At 39.6% G+C, this 26,115-nt stretch overlaps 1 pseudogene; it reads left to right on the top strand.

Moving 5' to 3' along the window:
* Window positions 1–10,798: 10,798 nt before the first annotated feature.
* LOC127662316 (solute carrier family 22 member 15-like) lies at window positions 10,799–17,110 on the top strand (annotated as a pseudogene).
* The last annotated feature ends 9,005 nt before the right edge of the window (window positions 17,111–26,115 follow it).

Below are 26,115 nucleotides of genomic sequence, written 5' to 3' on the forward strand. Positions count from 1 at the left end.
AGAAGCAGCATCTGGGACAAGAGCGATGTGCTTTCAAATGGTTTCAGACCATAACATTGCTGTTTTAGATAAATCTTTAATTTTGCTTGATTATTTGGATAACCATTAACTGCATTAACTGAAATTTTGGAGACATCTTACAATTAAAAAGCAATTATCTAACCTCATGGCACGCAAGCAAGCCAACTGGAAATTCGCTGTCACTGAGAATATTCATTTTGGAATTTCAAGTTATTTTATTTATATAGCACATTTAGAAACAGCATCAAGGCTGACCAAAGTGCTGTACAATACAAAATTATAAAAACACACAACAATTTAAGACCAAGACATTACATACTATTAAAAGCCAGTGAAAAGAGATGAGTTTTAAGAGAAGATTTAAAAACAGATAATGAAGGAGACAATCTGATACTGACTATTCCATAAAATAGGACCCACAACTGAAAAGGCTCTCCATCCTCTACGCTTTAGCCTCGAGCATGGTACATCGAGGAGATTTTGATCACAGGATCTCAGACTTCTAGGTGGATTGTAAGGATGTAATACTGTAAGTCAGACAGTAACTGGGAGCTTGGTTGTGTAATGATTTGTAAACAAACAATACAATTTATAATCAATTCTAGCTTGAACCGGCAGCCAGTGAAGTGATTTTAAAATGGGGGTAACATGATCGTACTTCTGACCTCCTTTTACAAATTTTGCTGCTGCATTTTTAACTACTTGAAGTCGAGCAATGAGAGATTTGGAAATTCCACAATAGAGAGAATTACAGTAGTCCAGATGAGACGTGATGAAAGCATGAACTGCTATCTCCAATGTTTTCTCTGACAAAAAGGGTTTAACTTTACTGAGTAGACATAGCTGAAAGAAACTGGAACCTATGACAGCACTAATATGTTTGTCAAATTTAAGCTGGCTGTCAAACTGGACACCCAGGTTTCATACTTGAGGCAAAAGGAAAGCATTGAGATTTCCACAATCAGCGTTACTGACATCAAAATTGTCTATAGGACCAAATACAATCACCTCTGTCTTGTCTTTATTCAGAAACAAAACATTTTTGGCTAGCCAACCTTTTATTTCATCCAGACAAGCTAGATATTGTAATGCAATGTGATCATTTCGTTTAACCGGTAAGTAGATTTGAGTGTCATCAGCATAGACGTGGTAGGAGATACCATGCTTTCTGATAATGGAACCCAGAGGAAGCATGTAAAGAGAGAAAAGTGCTGGTGCAAGTATAGAGCCCTGAGGCACACCACAGGTGAGGCGGGCCACAGAAGAGGAAAATTTGCCAAGCTTAACAGAGAATGTTCTATCAGCCAAATAGGATTTAAACCATTTCAGAACATTCCCTCTTAAGCCCGCACATGATTCAAGTCTGGAGAGTAATATATCATGATCAACAGTATCAAACGCAGAGGTCAGATCTAAAAGAACTAAAATCACAGTATCACCTGAATCTCTAGCTACTAAAATATCATTTAAAACTCTAAGAAGAGCAGATTCTGAGCAATGTGAAGATTTAAAACCAGAATGAAAGGTTTCAAAGATTTGGTTGTTCTTAGGAAATACCTGAAGCTGCATAAGCACAATCTTCCCCATTATTTGGGAAATAAAGGGTAAGACAGATTGGTAAGAATCATCTAGTGAAGGCTTCTTGAGTAAAGGAGTGACAACTGCAATTTTGAGTGATTCTGTAAACAGACATTTATTCAAAAAGGATATCAGACCAGGACCTATACTGAGTCTACTATTTGTTTGAAATTATGAGGGTGAATTTACACTGACACCTAGCGATGTGTGTGCAGCATTATTCAAATGCATTCATTTTCAGTTACTGATGCTCTTGTAGAAATTCACTATTCACATTCAGCCATATTAATTTAATCAATCAGTCAAAGTGTCCCATAATAGTTTCAAAATAACTATTCACTTAATTAGGAGTCAAAATCTTTTAATTAGGAAAATATCACTGAGTGAACCTTTAAAATAGTTACTTTCCATCTAGATTGCTCATTTTGGTAGTTTTTACATTGCTTCTTATGGAGACCGGAACCAGAAAACAGTCTGCATTCACATTGGCCACAGCAGTCAGGGAAACTGTAGATAAACAGCTCATTAAACTTTTGAAATCATTAGATAAATTGTGATTCGTTATTTTAATCCATTGACACTGGTTTCTAAGTGAATAGGGCCTTCAAATATTGTCTTGGAAAGTGGGAGCAAACTGTGCAAATATTAGCATGTGCCATGCATATTGTCTCAATTTAAAAATCCTTATGCAAGACGTTTTGACCACTATTGTTTTAATTGTTTACATATAATCCGGAGGATTTGTGTGACAAACAAATTAAATCCACCGCAGCAGACCTTATTCAATGGTAGCACCATCGTTGATTTATTAATTTTTTGAATCCCCTTTTTTCTCCAATTCCCACTACTTATTAGGACCTTGTGGTGACATGGTTACTCACCTCAATCTGGGTGCGGAGGACAAGTCACGGTTGCCTCTGCTTCTGAGACAGTCTGCACATTTTATCACGTGGCTTGCTGTACATGACACCGCAGAGACTCACAGCATGTGGAGGCTCATGCTATTCTCCACAATCAATGCACAACTTACCACTAATCTTGACCATGAGGAGGTTACCCCATGTGACTCTACCCTCCCTAGCATCTGGGCCAATTTGGTAGCTTAGTAGACCTGGCTGGAGTCACTCGGCTCACCCTGGACTCGCATCTCCAGTGGTGGTAGTCAGCGTCAATACATGCTGAGCTACACAGGCCCCGCCTGTGATTTTAATGTTGATTTTTAATGGAAATGACAATGAGGCTGTGAGGGACAGACTTACATCTCTTCAATGGCATGCATTGTATAAAGCTGAAAAAAGCTCTTAGATCAAATCTGATTTTCCACAATTCATGATGTCTGGAGTTTTTTGTTTTCAATGTTTTTTCCACGGAAAGATCCAAAAACACTTTAAACTGCTGCTCAGCTCATTGAAATGTCTGTATGTCTATGCCTCACAGACTCCTTGTCATTCCCATCACAAATGAAAGATGGCGCAGCTGTGAATAATGTCTAGTAATAATAACAAATGGCTGTGATTGAAAAAAAGGCATCAGGTATCACCGTATTCGGGCTCTTTCAGCAGCATTTTTGACAATAATTTGCACTTGAATAATGACACTGATAAACTATAATAGCCGCTAACTGGAAGCCAAAAAGTGGAGAGTATAGGGGAAATTTTGTTTAAACTAATCATAACCGAACAATTAAATACGACGTCTGGACTACAAGCCCCACCCTTTTGTAGTTTCCTGTTTATTTGCTGCTGCTCTTGTTGTTATTTTTTATTCAATGCATTTATTTTAAATTAGAAACAGTGCGGGGGATATAAATACAGCAAAGAGCCCAAATTAAAAAACGAAAAATAAATAAATGCAAATAATTAAAAATAAAATAAAAATATCTCCATATAACACACTTCAGTACCCTCAGAGCCATAGAGAGAGAGAGTTGCGACAACTCCACTGACTCCAATGGAACGTTTTTTTTTACAGCAATGGCGGCTCTTGGAGCCTCTCAATAGTTCTCGGAAGTAGCAGCAAACACATGCCGCGCCGTAGAGACAAACCGTTTGCGACGCACTTTTAAAAGGTGAGACGTTTAAAGAATAATATTATCTTATTCTGTATATTATCAGTACATCTAAATAAAAATAACTTGTAAATTAAAACCTTATAGTTGAGTATTACTCATTAAATTAGGAGATAAGGGATGTTATCGGATAACTAACAGATTAGGCAAGGATTGGAGCTGGATAAAGTTAGTAACGAACACCCTATTAATTGTAAAATCTGTTCTCTTGATTCAGTTTCATCCATCGTTTTTGGAATTAGAGAAACGGAGTCTAAACATATATGTTTTGCAAGGTGAGGTAAGTTGCATATTAGTTCAATATAACGTTTGACCACGTGTGACAGCGGTGGGTGGAAGTGGTAAAAATGAGGATATCAAGTTTGTTCCCTATTACACGTATTAAATAATACAATTCCTTAATAATAAAGTACACCCTATTGATATAAATTTAGTGTGAATTGAGTTTGCAAAACATATGGGTGGAGTGTTTTTAGGCATTGTGATTCAATTGACTATTAACAGTTACCTGTCTATATTTCAGCTCAGCTGAATTTTGGATTTATGTCAACAACAACAAAAAACTCTTAAAATAGGTCTTGTAACCAGTTGGACCAGCTGCAAAGCGAATTTTTAATGCCTTCTTAATTGTGTCATTGGTCCATTTCATCCCTTTTGTGGTTCGTCTTCCTAATAACATAAATTGGTCTTTTGATAAAATTTGTTTTAAATTTTTGTCCCTAATTTTAATTGTTTTCTTGAGAGCTGCATTTTCCTTCTTTATTTTTCTTAGTGCTGCCTTAGCATTTTTTGATATTTTTTCTTGGCTCTTTAATTTTTTTAATAGACCCAGGTAACTGGCTGCTGGCTGACTGGGTAGTGTCACCTGTCCCTGTCTCTCCTCTCTAGCCATGTCCTCTATTTCTTCACTGTCACTTTCCCTTCTCTGAGTGTCCTCATCCTTTTTTTCCTCAACCTTTGAAACTGATAGAGGCAGAATACATGGTATTGCTAATTTTGAGTACTGAAAATATCACATAACTTCAAAATTAGAAATATTACTTCAACTAGTACGAGTTTGTACTTATTATATATGTGTCACCTGTAATACTATAGCTGTGATCAGCAGCGATGTGCTGTATGTTTACAGGTCTAGGGGTGCATCGTGGTGCAGGGGCCCTCCTCTTTTGACCACAGGACAATGCACAAAGATGGTGGGAATAGCATCTGGTCTCAGCCTACTCTTTAATTTTTTGTCATGACAAATTGGTTTGCCTCAAAATGTGCCTGCAGAGTGATTTGAGTTTAGTTTCCACACACAACTTTGTCTACCCACATACTGTACTTATCGCATGATGGTTAAAGGCACAGTTATAGGTAACACTGATGACTCCCTGCAATGTGACTGCACCCTTACCATGAGATTTAGCTCCCTGGGTTTTGCAAGGCTTTGCTTGGTCCTTATTTCTAGTAAAAAAAATTCCCATTGGGGTATTTCCATGTGAAAAAGTGCAAATAAATGTATAATTACCTCACATATTTTTTTGTTGTTGTAATTTTTATTTATATTTAGATTGCTCCTGCTGACTTGAGCCAACCATTTTTTCCTCCTCTCCATGTCAGTGGGGAAGCCATACATTTGCACACCTTTCTCTGAGCGATTGGAGCATCCCCATGCAGCACAGCAAACCATGGTGAAGACTATGCAACGACAACATGAAAGAAAGGACACATACAAAATGCTTGGCTTGCTATTTAATTTATTAGAAATGTATTCATGAATTGCTGTAAATAGTTATTGCATTTATTTGAATAAAAATACAAAAAAAGTAATATCAGTAATATATTATTACAATTTAAAATAACTGTTTTCTATTTTAATGTATTTTAAAATGTAATTTACTCCTGTGATGCCAAGCTGAATTTTCAGCCTCATTACTTTGAACGGCAGTTTATATAACGAGTATGCTTAAGTTGTTTTAAAGCTGAATATATTGCGTATATGAATAAGTATTGTAAGAATTATACATTAGATATATAATATCCATCCATCCATCCATCTTCAACCGCTTATCCGAAGTCGGGTCACGGGGCAGCTGCTCCAGCAGGGGGCCCCAAACTTCCCTATCCCGAGCCACATTAACCAGCTCTGACTGGGCTGACCCCGAGATGCTCCCAGGCCAGTGTGGAGATGTAATCTCTCCACCTAGTCCTGGGTCTTCCCCGAGGCCTCCTCCCAGCTGGACGTGCCTGAAACACCTCCCTAGGGAGGCGGCCAGGGGCATCCTTACCAGATGCCCAAACCACCTCAACTGACTCCTTTCAACGCAAAGGAGCAGCTGCTCTACTCCGAGCTCCTCACGGATGACTGAGCTCCTCACCCTATCTCTAAGGGAGAAGCCCGCCACCCTTCTGAGGAAGCCCATTTCGCCGCTTGTACTCAGCGACCTAGTTCTTTCGGGTCATGACCCAACCTTCATGACCATAGGTGAGGGTAGGAACAAAAATTGATCGGTAGATCGAGAGCTTTGCCTTCGGCTCAGCTCTCTTTTCGTGACAACAGTGCGATAGAGCGAGTGCAATACCGCCCCTGCTGCCCCGATTCTCCGCCAACCTCCCGCTCCATTGTCCCCTCACTCGTGAACAAGACCCCGAGGTACTTGAACTCCTTCACTTGGGGCAAAACCTCATTCCCTACCTGGAGTACGACTCCATCGGTTTCCTGCTGAGAACCATGGCCTCAGATTTAGAGGTGCTAATCCTCATCCCAGCTGCTTCACACTCGACTGCCGCTTATCCAGTGAGAGCTGAAGGTCACGGACCGATGATGACATGAAGACAACATCATCTGCAAAAGCAGCGATGAGATCCCCAGCCCACCGAATCAAGCACACCTTCCCCACCTCGACTACGCTCGATATCCTGTCCATGAATATCACAAACAGGATTGGTGACAAAGCGCAGCCTTGGCGGAGACCAACCCCCACATGGAATGAACTCGACTTTGTGCCGAGGACCCGACACAGCCCTCGCTTTGGACGTACAGGGATTGGATCGCCCTAAGAAGGGACCCCCCACCCCGCACTCTCAAGAGCACCTCCCACAGTCTCTCCCGGGGACCCGGTCATACGCCTTCTCCAGATCCACTAAACACATGTAGACCGGATGGGCATACTCCCAGGCCCCCTCCAGGATCCTTGCAGAGTAAAGATCTGGTCCGGCTGCTCCACCGCCAGGACCTAAAACCGCATTGTTCCTCTTCAATCTGAGGTTCGACAATCGGCCGAACCCTCCTCTCCAGCACCTTGGAGTAAACTTTACCAGGGAGGCTGAGAAGTGTGATACCCCTGTAGTTGGCACACACTCTCTGATCCCCCTTTTGAAGAGGGGAACCACCACCCCGCTCTGCCACTCCTTAGGTACTGTCCCAGATTTCCACGCAATGTTGAAGAGGCGTGTCATCCATGACACCCCTCCACATCCAGAGCTTTCAGCATTTCTGGTCGGATCTCATCAATCCTCGGGCTTTGCCACTGCGGAGTTGTTTGACTACCTCAGTGACCTCCCCCAGGGAAATAGAATCTGATCCCCCATCATCCTCCTGCTCTGCCTCTACCATAGAGGGCGTGTTGGGATTTAGGAGTTCTTCAAAGTGTTCCTTCCACTCACCAATAACCTCCTCGGTTGAGGTCAACAGCGCCCCATCTTTGCTGTATACAGCTTGAATGGTTCCCCGCTTCCCTCCTAAGGTGGCGGATCGGTTTTCCAGAAGCACTTTGGTGCGGACCGAAAGTCCTTCTCCATGGCTTCTCCGAACTTTTCCCACACCCACTGCTTTGCCTCCCTCACGGCCGAGGCCGCGAGCCCTTCGGGCCTGTCGGTACCTTGCAACTGCCTCCGGAGACCTCCGGGACAACAAATCCCGGAAGGCCTCTTTCTTCAGTCGGACGGCTTCCCTGACCACCAGTGTCCACCACGGTGTTCGAGGGTTACCACCCCTGCGGCACCTAAAACCTTGAGGCCGCAGCTCTCCACCGCTGCTTCGGCAATGGAAGCTTTGAACATTGCCCACTCCGTTCAATGTCCCCAACCTCCGCAGGGATGCCTGAAAAGCTCCACCGGAGGTGTGAGTTGAAGATCTCACGGACAGGGACCTCCTCCAAACGCTCCCAGTTCACCCAAGACTACTCGCTTGGGCTTCCCAGGTCTGTCCAGAGTCTTTCCCCACCCCCTGACCCAACTCACCACCAGATGGTGATCGGTTGACAGCTCTGCCCCTCTCTTTACCCGAAAGTGTCCAGAACATATGGCCTCAGATCCCACGTACACGATTACAAAATCGATCATCGACCTTCGGCCTAGGGTGCTCTGGTACCACGCACACTTATGAGCATCCTTATGTTCGAACATGGTGTTTGTTATAGATAATCCATGACTAGCACAGAAATCTAATAACAAACATCCACTTGAGTTCAGATCAGGGAGGCCGCTCCTCCCAATCACGCCTTTCCAGGTGTCCCTGTCATTTCCCACGCATGCGTTGAAGTCACCCAGCATCACTATGGAGTCCCCTACTGGGGCCCTATTCAGGACTCCATTCAGGGTCTCCAAGAAGGCCGAATACTCTGAACTGCTGTTCGGTGCATATGCACAGACAACAGTCAGAGTTTTCCCCACAACCCGTAGGCGTAGGGAGGCTGACCCTCTCATCCACCGGGTAAACTCCAACGTAGTGGCGCCAGCCGGGACTCGTGAGTATCCCCACACCGCCCGTCAGCCTCACACCCTGGGAAACTCCAGAGAAGAATAGAGTCCATCCCCTATCCAGGAGTACGGATCCAGAGCCAAAACTGTGCGCCGATGTAAGCCCCACCAGATCCAACTGGTAACGCTCCACCTCCCTCACTAGTTCCGGCTCCTTCCCCCAGTGAGGTGACATTCCACGCCCCCAGAGCAAGCCTTTGCTGCCCGGTCTGGTCCGCCGAGGCCCACGGCCTTCACTGCCGCCCATATGGCAGCGCACCCGACTCCCGCGGTTCCTCCAATGGGTGGTGGGCCCAAGGGATGTAGAGGGGGTTCCACGCTGCTTCTTCGGCTGTGCCCGGCCGGGCTCCGTGACAAACCCGCCACCAGGCGCCGCCGACGAGCCCTCCATCTGGGCCTGGCTCCAGACAGGGGCCCCGGGCTTCCTCCGGGCAGGGTAACTCCTCCTCTTGCCGCTTTTTCCATGAGTCATTTTCGAACCATTCTTAGTCTGGCCCCTCACCTGAGACCACTTTGCCTTGGGAGACCCTACCAGGAGCACATGGCTCCAGACAACACAACCCTCAGGATCATAAGGGCACACAAACCTCTCCACCACGATAAGGTGCTGGTTCCCGGAGAGGATATATAATATTTATAATACATAAATAATTATATTACTATATATAGAATTGTAAGAATTGTAAACAATAAGCTTAATTTCACTAAATTTTACATTTACGTAACTGCTGCTAATAGTTAATAGTTCATTGACCCATTGTGCGGTGCGAGCTGGAAATCACCTGTCACCAGCCTGTCTCTGTACTATCTGAAAAGTCATAAATATGACATTAGTTACCATGAGATTAGTGAAAACAATGAACATGAGGTAACATAAAAAGTCAACAGAAACCCTAGCCTGAAATAAGTTGAGGCAAATAACGGTAAGCGAACACTAATCCTCAAATATTAGCTGATTTGATCTTTAAAAAACAGCTGTAACAACATACTCATGCTACATACATATGTCGGTGTGTTACATAAATATATAAAATAAATGCATTTATTGACTACTAATTACCAGTGACGTGCGGTGATGTCTTAAAGAAGAGGTTATGAAAGCCAGATTACCTGATTGTTTAATATAATAATACGTAATAACAGTGAATGTTACGCACAAGCGCAGCATATCAAGAAATGTACAAATCAGGATGTATATAGTGTGTACTCTCTCTCTCTCTCTCTCTCTCACACACACACACACACACGCACGCGCGCGTAAACAGTGAACGTTACGCACAAGCGCGGCATATCAAGAAATGTACAAATCAGGATGTATATCGTGTATTCTCTCTCTCTCTCTCTCTCTCTCTCTCTCTCACGCACACACACACACAAGCGCACAGCCACATAGCCAATCTTTTCTTACATACCAATCAGTTTGAAATGATCGGATAATTTTTGGGCCCTTTTGCTGTACTAGTCCATCTAAGGCTGGCGTAGACCTCCCTCTTGCAATTAACTCCTATTTGGAATTAAAATCGAGCTTGGAAAAATTTCTTAATTCCGTGATTACGGCTGGTGCTGTCATTTTGAATTTTGCGGGGATTAGGCATGTACGCTAGCTGTGGTGTAATGACGTTAGCTACGCAAATGTCCAGGAATATCTTGATTTTAATTGGTCCATGTCTGATACGTAACGGAGATGATTACGGGCATAACATATTTACGCCAAAAGGCACAGCAGATTTGTGCTTTTTGCCGTACGTGTTAAAGAATACAGGATCGAAGCGCGCATGCGCAACATGGGTTTTCCGCTTGTCGCCTGCAATGAATGGACCGTAAAAGCACTGCTTATTCTACCATTTGTTTTTAGTTGATTATGCGTAACTGCTACATTTGTCATCATAACGTCTAAACAATTGGAATAACACATATTGCATATATAAATCACAAGAATAAAAAGTAAAAATATAAATACAAGTTTATTATTTAATAAACATTTTATTTTTGAATTTTGGCAGGGTAGGCAGTGCCTAGTTTGCCTACCCAGACCGCACGTCAGTGCTAATTACCAGAAATCGCAGTTCTGTCACTCTACTCTAACTGTTTTAAATGCCCGCCAAAGCACTTCCTGGAACTATCTGAAGTCTACGTGACTCACGTGACGATCAAGCATTTAGAACTTTCGTTGTCGCAACTCTCTCTCTCTATGGCTCTGAGTTCCCTGTTTCATGTTTTGGCCAACGAAAAATGTCCCATGTGACACGTGCTTGGATGCCGCACCGCACTCTAGGGTTTCATTCAAAGTCTGAGCGAGGATTATAGTTGAGCATCTGAACCTGTCAAACCCATTAAAAGTGAAAAATACTGACGCGACATGATGCTTCCTGATGATACGACCCTGGAATGGATCTAGAGGAGGTTTTCCAGGTGGTTGGAGAATTCGGAAGGCACCAGAAGCGGATGGTGACCATCCTTATTTTTCTACAGGTAAATTATGACACGTGCAAATCAATAAACACTGCACTGGAATACTTGTTTAAGTATATATCTTTATTTTCTCATTCCACAAGCCAATAATATATGCAAAACACTTATTTGTGTGTCAAATTCTCTGAATCCATGATATGTTTGCATTGGTTTGTGCAGTGTCTCATCTTATCTGCTGGCAGTGGGATGAATTTTCTTTGATTCAACCTAAATTCAGTCAATCTTTTAGTTCAAGTAGAGGATTTTGAATAATGTGATTGTTTCTGTATTCATTTTAAGCCTTTGGAATCAGGTTTAAAGACTATTTTAATTCAGAGAGGCTAGCCTAATTGACACCTCTGCCATTCCAGAAAGTTTATATTTGCACAGATTTGAGATCAGTTTGGATGTTCCTCATTTTTGTGAGCAACTTGATACAGTATACCCATGTCTTTTGCAGATTTACATGGCATGTCAGTCCATGCTGATCGTTTTAGTGAGTGCTGTGCCAGATTATATAGTAGAACCAGCTACTGGAGAAGCTGTTGTTGAAATAACACAGAGTATCATTTTCACTGAGGATGTTAGCTTGATTATGACTGAGGTAAGAGAATGCCATGCATCCATGCATCCACCCTCCCACACATCCATCCATGCATCCATGCATCCACCCTCCCACACATCCATCCATGCATCCACCCTCCCACACATCCATCCATCCACCTCCATCCATCCATCCATCCACCCTCCCACACATCCATCCACCCTCCAACGCATCCATCCATCCACCCTCCAATGCATCCATACATCCATCCATCCATCCCACACATCCATCCATCCATCCACCCTCCCACACATCCATCCACACATCCATCCATCCATCCACCCTCCCACACATCCATCCATCCCTTAAACTTACATATTCTCCTATACTGAAGATACACTTACATTGTGATACCTTTTTTAATCTAATTTTTTTTAATCACATTTTCTCCCCAATTTGGAATGCTCAGTTCCCACTAATTAGTAGGTCCTTGTGGTGGCACAGGTGGTGAAGGACAAGTCTCAGTTGCCTCCACTTCTTAGACAGTCAATCCATGCTTCTTATGACGTGGCTCGGTGTGCATGGCACCGTGGAGACTCCCAGCATGTGGAGGCCCAACTACTCTCCTCGATCCACGCAGAACTTACCGCGCACCCCATTGAGAGTGAGAACCCCTAATCACGACCATGAGGAGCTTCCCCATGTGACTCTACCCTCCCTAGCAACCGGGCCAATTTGGTTGCTTAGGAGACCTGGCTGGAGTCACTCAGCATGCCCTGGATTGGAACTCGCGAATCCAGGGGTTGTAGTCAGCGTCAATACTCGCTGAGCAACCCAGGCCCCATTAAATTGTGATACGGCATATGTATGTATTGTATCTGTGGCTTTGCTGTTTGACTATCTTTCTGGTCTTCGGTTGCAGTGGTTTCTGGTTAAACGGCAAGCTTATAAGGTGAATTTGGTGGGATCCCTCTTCTTTGCGGGTGTGCTGGTTGGAAATGTTTTCTTTGAACCGCTTTCTGATAAGAAGGGGAGTAAGCCGGTTTTTCACATCGCATGACGAATGCACAGTTATAATTCTATGAATAAAACAAGCTCTTGTTATGGTGACTTCTATTGAAACATGTTTACATTGGGCAACCTCACTTTCCGTGAATACTCTCTCTCTCAGGTCTCTTTTTTTTTTTAGGTTTTGTTTGGGTATGGCACTGCCCTGAGTTATGAGGTGACTAGACGTGGTAGGTTCGTACAATGCAAGTTAATGGTGGTCAGAACTTTGTAGATCCAAAAATCACAAAAAGGAATCATAGAATCCATAAAATACAAGTCCTTTTTTTACTCTGAATCTCAATTTTTCACTTTCTTCGCATGATCTTGCGTTAACTGTCTCCCGCGTTTGAATGTGTAAGTGTGTAATTTCTGTTCTCTCAAAGAGAATTGCAAAAATAAACATGGTTTTAAAAACAGTTTTCTGAATACGCTTCCATTGATTGAACAAACAGTCCTGCCCCAAACTCACGCCATTAGTCAAGTCAGTGTTGTTGTGCTTTTACAGGTTGATCAAAACAAGCGGGAATTTTCATAACAGATGAATGGCTTACTTATTATGGTTTCTGCATGATAAGCTGGGATAGGAGGATACGTTTTAACACCGAAAAAGTCACACACTTTATTTTTTTAAATTAAAACTGAGTGCATCCACACGATTTGTAATTACAAGAACATTCTGGAATCTGAGTGTGTATATTTCCTTGATTATTCCGGAATGTCCATGCTGGCTGTATTCTCAGGGTCATACGGAGCAGGCTGAGGACATCCTGCAGGATTTTGCTGTGATGAATGGGAAAGGCAGAGTTCCAGTTAAGCTCCACCGTACCGTTAGTGCCAGCATCCTGGATGCACCCAACCCGGGGGTTTTACAGATGGTCACACATCCCATACTGTGCTGGAGAACTGTGGTGCTCATGTATGTCTGGTGAGTATGTTAACAATATCATTCAGTATTTTATGAGTTTGAAATGAGTATTATAATTGCTCATACTTGAGGTTAGGGAAATAAACAATACTTTAATGATTAACTTAAACAAAAGACAAACACACACACACATGACGGACATGTCCGTAAACGATCTCTCTCTCGTCGCACCACCGTCCGCAATCAGCCTTTATCCCTCTCTGAGGCTTAATTAGCCTGATAAGGGACCGGGTATGTAGAATCACGACCCGGCCCCGCCCTCCGCCCTGTTACACAATGTATTACTTTAGATACTTAAAAATTCCTTATACCATAGATTTTCTTCACAAAATGTGAAAATATAGTTCATAATTTCTTAAAATCTTTGTGCATGTTTATTTACATTGCTGTGTATGTGTGTATTGCAGGTATTCCCATAGCCTTGTGTATGACTGCTTGGCCCTCAATGCCAGTGAGGACAAAGGTAATTCTTACCTTAGTGTTGCCATATATGGCCTGGTGGAACTTCCTGCATACCCTCACTGCATGTATTTCATTAACAAACAGTGGTAAATACATTCACCACACTTACAGCACACTTCTGATCTGTCTTGTATTGTTTGATATGCAGCTCTGATGTTACCCACAATTAAGTGTTAATTTAGTGTGTGCATGTGTGTTTGTATGTTTATTTTTCAGGGCAGGTAGGGAGAAGTCAATGGGGAATTTTCTTGCCTTTGCAGCCTTGTCCTTCTTGTGCTTCTTGTGCTTTTAAATGATTGTACCTGTATCGGGTGATAATTTTTCCAAATAAGTTTTCATTTGAATCAAATTCCCCATTTTGCCACAGGGTATTTCTGTCAGCATAGTTTAGTGGGTAAACTGTAAACATTTTAAACTGATTTTAGTTTAGTTTTCTCCTTCTAAACTTGTGTTGTTGTTCTATTAACACAGAATGTAGATATGACATAACCTTAAGACATGCTGAAACTTGTGTAGAGCACAGCGAATGCCTGCAGTCAATACCCGGTCCCAAAAAGTATGGTGCAACAAATCTTCAAACAGTCTCAAAATGTTTTTGGACACTTAATCCACACTTATTAACATATGAATGTCAGAGCTATAGATGAACATAACCCAGTTGGCATTTATTTTTAAAGAATTCACATGCAAAGAGTTTCAGAGAAGATGTTTGTGTAAGGGATCATCTACATTTTGCTGGTCATTATAAACCCCGACAGTGATGTCAGGAGGTCGTGTATCACCTTGAAGAGGTTTATTTTGAGATTAAAACTGGCTGACTGTATATTGTCCTGTTTATTACACAGCTACTTGCCAAATTAATAATTGTATGGACATAAAATAAAGGTTTGTGTTGAAATTAAATTATTATATGAGTAGTAAGAGACTGCACCATCTCCAGAAACAGCTTAATTCCACCTCCAGTTTACGTAGATCTGTAATGCGTGTAATTGTGAAAATAACTGTTTGTTATTCCAATTAATAAGACCACTAAATAAATAAATGGATATGAAATATTAATTTGACTTGAAATAATTTTATTAGCTTACTTGTAGTGAGACTAAATGTCTGACCTGCAATACCCGGATGACAGGAGAAATATTACTTGTCACCTAGATGTGTGGTCATTATTCAGAAATATCGGACTGCTGGAATCGGGGACTAAAAACAGTTTCAGAAGGAACGAAAACCAAAAAACAAACTTTATTTTTGCAGAATGTAACCGAAAATGGGAATAAAGTCCCTTTCAATGTTCCAGAGTGAAAACATAATTTTTAAATGTTGTTAGCCCATCAACAACCGGTTAATTGTGGTCCGATAATGTTTTCATGAAACCATAGACCAACGAGTTAAATTCTCAGAATTACACCCCTTCTTGTTGCCCAAATAATATTTATATTATATTTAACATTAAGAATATGTTTATTGAAATGTATCTGTTTATTTATATAGGCTACTGTGTACAAAGCTTATGATTTATATCCTGAAATTCCCCCACATTGGAATACATTTTATTGCTTTTTTTGTGCTTATTTTGGGTGAGGCAAGTCTCTTATTTTGAGCTTGATTTTCCAAAGCATGTGCCTTGTTTCTCTTGCAAAATCTGGAAAAAATACAACTGGTATATCACCGACCCTTAGCACAGAGTACTGTCATTTTAAAAAGAATGTTATTTGCCTTTCTTTTATTTAGTTTTAATGGGTTAACATTTGGAAAACTGGCTGCAGAATGCCGGAACTGGAAAAAAAGAATAATTCTGCTCCGAAGGTTTCAGAAATTAATAATTTTTTCCCTGGCTGGCATATCAGAATCGAGTATTTCAGAGAGCTGAGTAATAACAAGCTTTAAAGGGATAGTTCACCCAAAAATGAAAATTCTCTTATCATTTACTCACCCTCATGCCATCCCAGTTGTTTATGACTTTCATTCTTCAGCAGAACAGAAACATTTTTAAAAGAATATTTCAGCTCTGTAGGTCCACACAATGCAAGTGAAAGGTGACCAGAACTTTGAATGTCCAAAAGGGACATAAAGGCAGCATGAAAGTAATCCATAAGACTCCAGTGGTTAAATCCATATCTTCTGAAGTGATATGATAAATTTGGGTGAGAAACAAATCAATATTTATGTCCTTTCTTACAAAAAATTTACACTTTCACATTCACCCACCTACTGCTGATCAAAGGTGGAGATTGATAGTAAAACAAAAAGGACTTGAATATGAATCGGTTTCTCACCCACATCTATTTTATCGCTTCAGTAGACATGGATTTAACCACGAGAGTCATATGGATTACTTTTATGCTGCCCCTTTACCTTTTATGTCCTTTTGGACCTTCTGAGTTCTAGTCACTATTCACTTGCATTGTGTGGACCTACATAGCTGAGATAATCTTTTAAAAATCTTTGTGTTCTGCTGAAGAAAGAAAGTCATACACAACTGGGATGGCATGAGGGTGAGTAAATGATAAATGAATTTTTGGGTGAGATATCCATTTTAATTATGAGACATTACATATACAGTTCAAATTGAAAACAAAAAGTATTTGAATTAGATTTTAGTTGTCAAACTTAGTGCTTCATGTCCATAGTTAAATTGATGAACCACTATACACCACTAACAACTTGATGGGAACTGGCTTCATACAACCACACATTTTAGTTTATGATCAGTTGGAATTTTGAAGTGTAGCTTAGTGTCCAAAAACATTTTTGGGCCACAGAATATGATTATTTCAAAGGATATTTAATACATGTATTATTAGCTTTCCCTAAGTGGAGTGTTTGTATTCCCCAGGTTCCCTATTAAGTGCCACGTCAATGGCTCTAATGGGAAAACTGTTGGTCAGTGCTCGGTTTAATATTGTATATGTGTATACTTCAGAGCTCTACCCATTATATACATTATCTATACCATTATAAGGTACTATCACACAGCATGGTAGCTGTCTGCTTAATTTTAAATTCCTTTTGTGGTTTGGCTCAATTTATGTTGAATAATTTTTCATAGATTATTAACTGTTTCGTAGCATAATTAGATTGTGCTAGAGCAAACGGTGCCCTCTAGTATAAACTGCACTGTAATCAAAATAATTTGTTGTTTTATGCTTTTGTAGGATTGATTTCGTCTGAAAGTGTGTGTGTGTTCATTAGAAATGTAGGCCTGGGAATGTGTTCCATGTCCTGTAGAGTAGGAGGGATTCTGGCTCCATTTGTGCCTTGTGATTGAGACATGACCATTGAAGACATTTTGTAACAGGCATTCCAGTTTACTGATATTTTTATTTTTTTTTTACCACAAATGACCAGTATCAGAATATTGTGCCATACACAGACTCCCTTATGGACTACGGCAGCCATAGTGCACCAGTATGCCCACCACACACCAGCTGTTGGCGGAGAGGAGAGAGTGGATTGATTCAATCAACTAATGGATGGGGATTATGATCAATGCAAGAGGACCAACGTTGTCAAACATATTTATTGATACAGGAAATGCAACCATTCTCTCTCTCTCTCTCTCTCTCTCTCTCTCTCTCTCTCTCTCTCTCTCTCTCTATGTGTATGTACTTTTCTATGTATTATTATCTATGTCTTGCTGCTGTTTTTGTAATGTTTTTATATTGTTGTGCACTGGAAGCTCCTGTCACCAAGACAAATTCCTTGTGTAAACATACTTTGCAATAAAGCTGATTCTTATAACCACTTCTCTCACAGCTCTAATACTTTCATGTTTACTGCCGTGTTTGTCTTGCTCGGTTGTTTGAATCTTATTTGTTATTTGAATATTGAATTGTGAAACACATTTACCCTCATATGTTTTGTTAGCATTCAGTCAATTATACAAACACAAGCGTCAGTGATGAGATTTTGTTAGAGCTAAATCTAATTTTAGACTGTTTTAAGAGGCCAATACTTAATCCAAAGGTAGAACTGAAGCGTACGTGAAGTGCATATTTCTGTATGTTCATCAATATGCGCTAAAATTAACGGAAGCGCTTTTAAATGAACAAATCCTTTGTTGTAATTAAACGTATCCTGTCTGTGGCCAGTAGATGGCGCCGTGTGGAAAGCCATCTCCACCCTGAACTCAGGCCACCTTTGACCCATTCCTTGCATTGATGGTGATGATGTCAGCATTGACGCAGTTGAACCGTGCTCAGGTAAACCACAGGATTTGGGAGCTGGAAGCTTCAGAGAAGCCGACACATAACTTGCAACCGCAAACCTGTTTTATTTTGTTTCCGTCTCTCTTCCCTTGCTGTAATCGCAGCCTGTGGCGCTGCATTGAGCTGACGGAACAGGTCGAGAGAGAGAGAGCAGTCAGTAACTGTAATAACTGTTTTCATTCTTAAATGCTTATGTTTTCCTGCAAGGCCTGGCGGGCGTTATATCACCCTGCACAGGGAGATAAATAGCAGGTAGGGAAGGTGTAGTCTCGCGTCTGCATCATCTGTGACTAGACCCTGTGTTCAACTTAAAACAAAAACAAGTGTGTCTGTTATTATGTCTGTCTCTGACATTAACATAATTCTATGTTTTGCATTCCGCTAAGGGCATAGGTCACCACTTGTTGCACTCAGTAAGGTATTCCTCATTAAAAAGGCTTACAATTATGACTGACACCTAGTGGTATGGATACAGCATCAATCAAATGCAGTAGTTTTCAGTTACTAATGCCATTGTAGAAATTCACTTGTCGTTGTACAGTTTGTCATGATTACTTAAATACATGATTGAAAGTGTCCAATAACAGAGCACATACTGAGGTTAAGCAAGTTGTGTTTGGCTGGTCATGTGATTCTAACATGGCAGCCCCCATGAAGGGACCCTTTCTATGTAGAAATAAAATGGCTTTTATTAGGCTAGTGAAATTATTCGTCATCTCATGTTGTCCTGATTTTACATATGTTTAAAAATGACTATTCATTTCTCTAGGAGTAAAACTTCTAATGCAGAATGTTTTTTTTTTTTTTTACATTAAAATACTAACTTTTTCAAAAGTATAGCCACAAGGTGTAAACAATATGTGTCTAAACATTATTACAGTGAGATAAAATCACTTACTAACCTTTTCTGTGTAAAGTTATAGTACATTTTACAACTTTGTAACTATGATGATGTAATGTCAACAAAGCTTTATGTTTCTGTTTAAACCCTCCAAATTTGACCAGATTCACTTTCATTCCCCATTTAGTCCCCAGTGCCTCACTGTAACCTTGTTTTTTGGCTTTTTTTTTTTTTTTTGAGAAATGGAGGGACGAGTCAAATTTTTTTTTTGCGGTTAATCAACATTATGCCACAAATCCTGTCGATTGAGCTTAACATGTATTGAACCCGGAACATTCCTTTAAGGTTTTTTGTTAGGCCTAATATATATATATATAACTACTAAACTTTTTTCCTTTTATCAGTGTTTGGAAATATAATGCTTATTTGCACTATGTTTAGATTGGATGAGCTTTAAGAATTCCTATGGATGAGCAAACTGATTGCAGTTTCCAGAAAGATTGAGTTTCCACGAATTATCATGAACATATAAACATCTCTGGCATCTTAATCTTGAATGGAAGCCTGTAGGCCTGGGGTGATGTCGTTTTCTTGCTTTCAGTACCTAAACATATGTGGAAAGTACAAAAATTGACACACCTGGTATAGAAAAAGTACCTTGGGTTCAATATCAGGTCAGTATCATTGTCTGTGTTAACAAGTGGGTGTGGGAAGCGAGAGTTAGAGAGAGGTGAGCCATCAACACATATGAAGTCTGAGGAGGAAGCCAGATTTGTGGAAAATCCGAAAAATATGACCTAAGACTGAACCTGCTAGAATATTGCTTCAGGCCATACTGTACTGGTTGTGTCTGTATAAATAAGCAAATGAACATCAAAGAACAAAAAACTTCAGAATAAAATAAAGAATTACCATACGAACTGTTTACTGGTATGAACTCTTAAACTCAGAGGAAAACTGATACTGTTTCTTTTCTTTTTCTTTTTTGCTCAGTTCTCACAGTCCCTTTAACTTAAATATTCCGGGTTCAATACAAGTTAAGCTCAAATGAAAACATTTGTGGCATAATATTGATTACCAATCAAAGAATAATTTTGACACTTTTCTTAAAGTAAATAAATCAAGGTAAAGTGAGGCACTTACAATTGAAGTGAATTGGGGCAAACAATAAAGTTATAAAGTTGGATACAAGGTTATCAAGCGATTTTATCACACTACAATCAAGTTTGCATGCATATTGTTTACGTCTTATGGCTATACTTTTGAAACAACTTATTTTATTTACTTCTATTGTAAGTGCCTCACTTTAAACCAGATTTTTGCTGTTTTTAAAGAAAAAGAGAGACAAGTCAAAATACATTTTGGTGGTAATCAACGTTAGGCTACAAATGCTGTCGATTGAGCATAACTTGTATTGAACCTGGAATATTCCTTTAAAGACTTGCCCAATAGGACTGCTCCTTGGTGCCAGCAGCCTGCGAGCATTCTGGGTGCACATGCTGAAATGTAAAGGTGGTGAGTAGTAGTTTTGTATTCCCTATAAAGCAGGTTTCTCATCCAGCCATTTATGAGATTGTGATAGAAATGCCAAATTAAATTAAGGAAGATTTAGTGGGGTAGTTGATTCATTGCATATCCATGGACTTTTTTTAAATCAACATCAAGATTTTAGGTCAAAATGTATATGAATTTTCAAGACAGGTTGAGTTCGAAATGTACAGTATGCTACCCATACTATTACTACTTCAGCTATATCTGTCTATGACAAAAATAGTAGATTAGTGTGGTAGCATGCCATTCAAAACTCTGCCAAATTGTATATCGTTGGTCCTGTAATTGGTCACCATTCACTGTAAACCCTTATAAGTTACCAGAACTAAAAATATGGAGGTCATCAGTTACATACAATTTTTTAAGTTAATAAATTAAGTCAGTAGAACATTCAGATTTTTATTTTGTACTACACATGCATGTTAAACACTCTTAACTTTATATATTGAGTAAGCTAACTCAAATCTAACTTAACTTTGAATGTAATTATTTGGCTGATCAGGATTCAGTCATGAACAGCGGTTTCTCTTGTTTGAAATTAGTTTTTTTAAACTAAAATGACCATGCAATCTTAAGTTAAATAAATCAAGAAGAGGGTATTTTAAACCCAATTTAATTACACATGTTAAATTCTCTTTCTGTTATACTAGCAAAGTTAATGCTAGCATGCTAATTGAAAACATGCTTTGATTAGTATAGCAATTGCTCAATGAGTTAAACTATTTAAAGCGTTCTTAACTTGTACCTGTCCTCAACCTAAACTCAAGCTTCACTCCCCATTATAGTAACCCCCAAGAGTCCAGTGTAACAGAAACTCTTACAAATCTCAACACAAAAAAACATTAAACACTAACAAGTCTCCCTCTTTACATTCATCTTGCACAAAGAGTGCCATGCAAAGAATGCTTGAAATTAGAAATCCCCTGCCTAGTTTCAGGTAAACAACCAAAAAAAATAATAATGTTCTCCCGACACAAATAGTTTAAGTAAAGCTTGAAAGCATTGAAACAACCTAGTTCATTTAAGGTCACTTGGTTAAAGTTTAGGTACTAAACTTTAAATACTGAACAAGGCTAATTTATTTAAACTAATTAGCATTATTTAATTTTCCCTGCTTAATAAAATCAATTACTTTGAGCAGTGATTTCTTATAGTATTTTCACTATTTTAAACTTTTTGCCCTCACAAATACATTTTGAATGGGCCTGGAATGTCTTGCAAAACAAATATTCCATGTAGCCTCTCAATTAATTAATTGTGGTAATAAAGCTGCATAAAATAATTAGTATGCTGTTTATAATTGTAAATGGTGTATAATTGTGATATAGCATGTCATAATTGGAAATGTAATGTTTAAAAAAAAAGCATTACATGTCAACTACCCAATTTTGGCATTAAATAGTTATAATAAATAATAAATATATAAAATAAAACAATATAAGTAAACAAGGAATATGTAAATAAATGAATATAAATAAATCCAGTATTATTTATATATATATATATATATATATATATATATATATATATATATATATATATATATATATATATATATATATATATATATATATATATATATATATATTTCTTTTTATAAAACATTTTACAAAAGTATCATTAACAAAATCAGTAATTAAATTGATCTATTCATTATATTTATTGAAATCTCTATACTTCTAATCTCTATAATTCAATTTAGATTATTGGTGGTCAGCTGACAAAAGGTTGGGAACCTCTATCCTAGGTTGATTGTATCCTTTTTGTTGATCCATAATGTGCCTTTCATGTGATGTTTTCTTTCCAGAGAAAGATGGGAAAGGAGTGATCCTATAATGGTGAAAGGGGTTTCAACTCCAGTCAACCTGTCTGAAATGACTCTAATAACATTTCACTATGAGAATGAATGAGGGCATTAATTTAGAATCATATTATTAGCAAAATAATACAAAATACTGACATAACATATGGCATTGAAGCTAATGCCTGGAGCATACTAAGCAAGTCTCAACAACAGTGTTTAATTTAAAAGGTTTCCTTCTTTTTTTCTATAGAGACTTCCATTGAAATATGTGAAGCTGACAGTTGTGACACAGCATCACTGATAAACATCAAGTTTGATGACAGATCTATTCAGATGCCATTATACTGTATTCCCTATCAATTTCAGAACTGAAAAGCACATTTACACATGAAACTCCTTTTTGAATAGTTGAAGACACTCAGTCGGGCTGAACCTACTGTATTCATTTGTATACATTTTTGCAGCATCAATGCAAGCTTAGGCCGATATGACGACAGAGTGCTTATGGGTGTAGTATGTTTTATTGCACCAATTCTTCTTTATTAAAGCGTGTCAGTCACCTTGTTACTGAACCCTGAAAACCCACCCGACTTCTGTGTATGTGTCAAACTGCAGAACAATGTGGCTTTAAAATATCAGCCTTGCAGTTGGCAATCATAAGAATTTCTCTGTGTATCTCTCCCATTCTTTTGTCTTAAAGTTAGCGATCTCACGTCAACTCAGAAAAGCAAGTCCCATCACATTCAGCATTGACTCATGGATATTTCATTCTCTATTCCTGGTGAAGGAAGTGCTCAATGACATCTGCACATGAAGTGTCCCCAAATGCATCAGCAATCAACTTTATTGTCTACCTTATTTGAAGATAGTAAGAAACAGGGGTCATGTAGAGGTGATATGTGGTATTGTACACACCTTTCCACTGTAATAGGATGTTTGGAGGGTCGGTGTGCACATGCACTTTTGGGGAACTTGGCTTCCTTTGAACCTGCCAGATGATTACTACAGTACATCTTGCCTGGAGGTGTAATTAATTATAAAGATGAAAGTGAGAGAGATTGAAATAAATAAATAAATTACAGTGTCTCTCCGCAAGGGGAAAATGGGATTCTAATCTAGGATAGGCTTCAATCAAAGACTATAAACTAATTATTTTTACAAAATCCTCTTTATTCTTACTGTTTAAACATCGCCTTAAATTATATGTGAATTCAACTGAAATATTCGGTATATTATTTATGCGCTATTTAATACATACACTGTATTGACACCCTGTACATTTAAGATTTAACTGATTCTGGGATTTTACTCAAAAGGTATGGATGACATGGGTAAAGGTAATGTGGACTGTACATCAAGGTTGCACAAATTTCTGACTAAATCAGTTTTCCTATAATAGGACTATTCTGTCCCCTATTTGCTTTTTTTATCTGGACTTTCTGATCAGAAGAAGGCATTAACAGTGGATGATGAAAAAATCTGTGCGTGTGTGTGTGCACCTTTGCCCTTTTTTTCACGCTCTGTGTTCAGAGGGCTGGCGTGAGTACCTGTATAAAGGTGAGAAGTGTGTGTTTGGGGCAGGAAGCATTTGCGCTGCTGGGTAATTACAGTGTAGACACCAGCTGCTGTTTCTGCATTCCAACACACACACACACACTGATGCTGCCAACAGAGGTCATGACACGTATAGCTTCCACCGTGACTGATCCCCTAACAAAGACTTTGGATGTTACTTATAGCTGTTTGGACAGATTGCAGCTGATAGGCTGTTTTAATTGGAACTATGCATTTGGAAATTGGAAGTTCAAGACAGTGACATCTGAACTTGTTTTAGGACATCAACAGATTTGCAGGTGGGTTAGTTAGGATGGCTAATGGTAGCCCTACCAGTCTCTCTCACTTTGATTAAATTATTGGCACTTACAAATCATGTTGTTTATGCCGCTGGCAGTCTATGATTGTAGGTGTGACGTTGTGTATACACGCATACACAAAAGTCATCCAGTTCAGGAGTTCGACTGAACTATGATACTGGCCCGGGGCATGACGGAACAATAACGATGAGAAAGGAGATGATGCAACATTGATAGCAAGATGGGAATTCTTTGTGACTTTTTTCTGTGTTAATTTGACTTTATATAAATTGTTTTAATTCTAGATTTGAAAATTACTGTATAGGCTGAATTAATTTCCTCCATGTTTGGCAATCAATGTCAAAGTTTAAGATCACTACAAAGTCACTACTTGCAAAGTGTTCAGTTTATATGCTCATTATGCTTTTACATTGTTGAATTGAAATTCCATTCTGATTACTTTCAACCCCTTCAACTTGCTGCATTTCCTTCATTCCCTCTCTCTCTCTTTCTCTTTGTCTCTCCTTCAATATACCACTTCTGTGTTCTACCTGTGCCTCACTTACCCTTCCCCATTTCTCCTCCTGCTCTCTCTAAAAATCTCTCCCACCACCAACACACTGTACATTCTCCATCTGGTATGTCTGTATGCCCTACGGCTGCTAGTCTTAAGGGTGTGTTAGTCCATGTCTGACAAATTCTTCTGTCAGTTTTATGTCCATACATGTGTGCAAGCTGGTAGCTCTTTTGCTCAGTGACCTGAAAATCTTTTAAATGGTTTGTATTGATAAGAGAGGCTACATGTCTACTACTGTTGTCTCAGGGGCAGCTCTGCTTTATGTAAACAGGACTGGCCTTCATGCTCTAGAGTAGTTCTGAGTTAAAGGTGATGGCTTCACACTTGTCCATGCGAGACAACATCAATCAGAGGATGAGAGATTCATTCAGTGGAAAGTGTGATGACTTGGCCAGTTATTTTCAATAAAAAGCCAATGTGTGACATTGGACAGTAACAACAACTAAACAACAACAACTTACATTTATATAGCGCTTTTCTCAAACTCAAAGCGCTTTACATAGTATAGGGGGAATCTCCTCAACCACCACCAGTGTGCAGCATCCACCTGGATGATGCGACGGCAGCCATAGTGCGCCAGAACGCCCACCACACACCAGCTATTGGTGGAGAGGAGATGGTAGAGTGATGTAGCCAATTCAGGGATGGAGATTATTAGGAGGCCATGATAGATAGGGGCCAATGGGGGAATTTGGCTAGGACACCGGGATACTTTATTGACTTCTGAGAAGTTTGGTGACAGTATCAGATGCTTAATATACAGTTTCTGTTTGTATTTTTGCAACAAGTTGCTTTTTCTTTATGGTGACCTGACTAATCACCAGAGTCCAATATAGGCAAATGGGCTCCACGCACACCCATCTCCAAATTATCATGAACCTTTTAAGGCCAGTGAGCCTGTGCCCTTAGTTTAATCCTTGGTTCATCATTTAGATATGTTTTGCATCAGACAGAACAAATGCACACTTTAGTCATGCCATTTCAATGTGCATTGGGTTTAGCCAGCTTCCATTTTCCCTTCCTGTCCCACCTGACCTTCCGATGGCCCGAAAGACCGATTCATAACATCTCTTTTAACCCTTAGATCTGTTAAAGCTCACACAGCACAAAATGTGTTCAGACAATGGTTGCATTACAATGTAAACATTGTTAAGAGTCATATCTCACTGCAAGCTGTAGCCTTGGAAGAAGAAAATTGTCTTGGAGGCTTAATGCAATCTTTATCTGGGCATGAACATTATGCAGGTTTCTTCAGAGATTTCTTCGGAAAGTTCTTGATGATACATTAAAGGTTCTTCAGATCAGATCAGCACGTTGGTTTCTGTGTTCTTTAAGCACCAATACATAGAGAGTTTTCGAAAGAACCATTTAGGTTCAAAATGGGAACCATTTTATGAGTGTAGAAAGAGACAAATTTCATAGAGAACAAACTGCTTATA

The sequence above is a fragment of the Xyrauchen texanus genome, chromosome 22 (assembly GCF_025860055.1).
Source record: "Xyrauchen texanus isolate HMW12.3.18 chromosome 22, RBS_HiC_50CHRs, whole genome shotgun sequence".
Lineage (NCBI taxonomy): Eukaryota > Metazoa > Chordata > Actinopteri > Cypriniformes > Catostomidae > Xyrauchen > Xyrauchen texanus.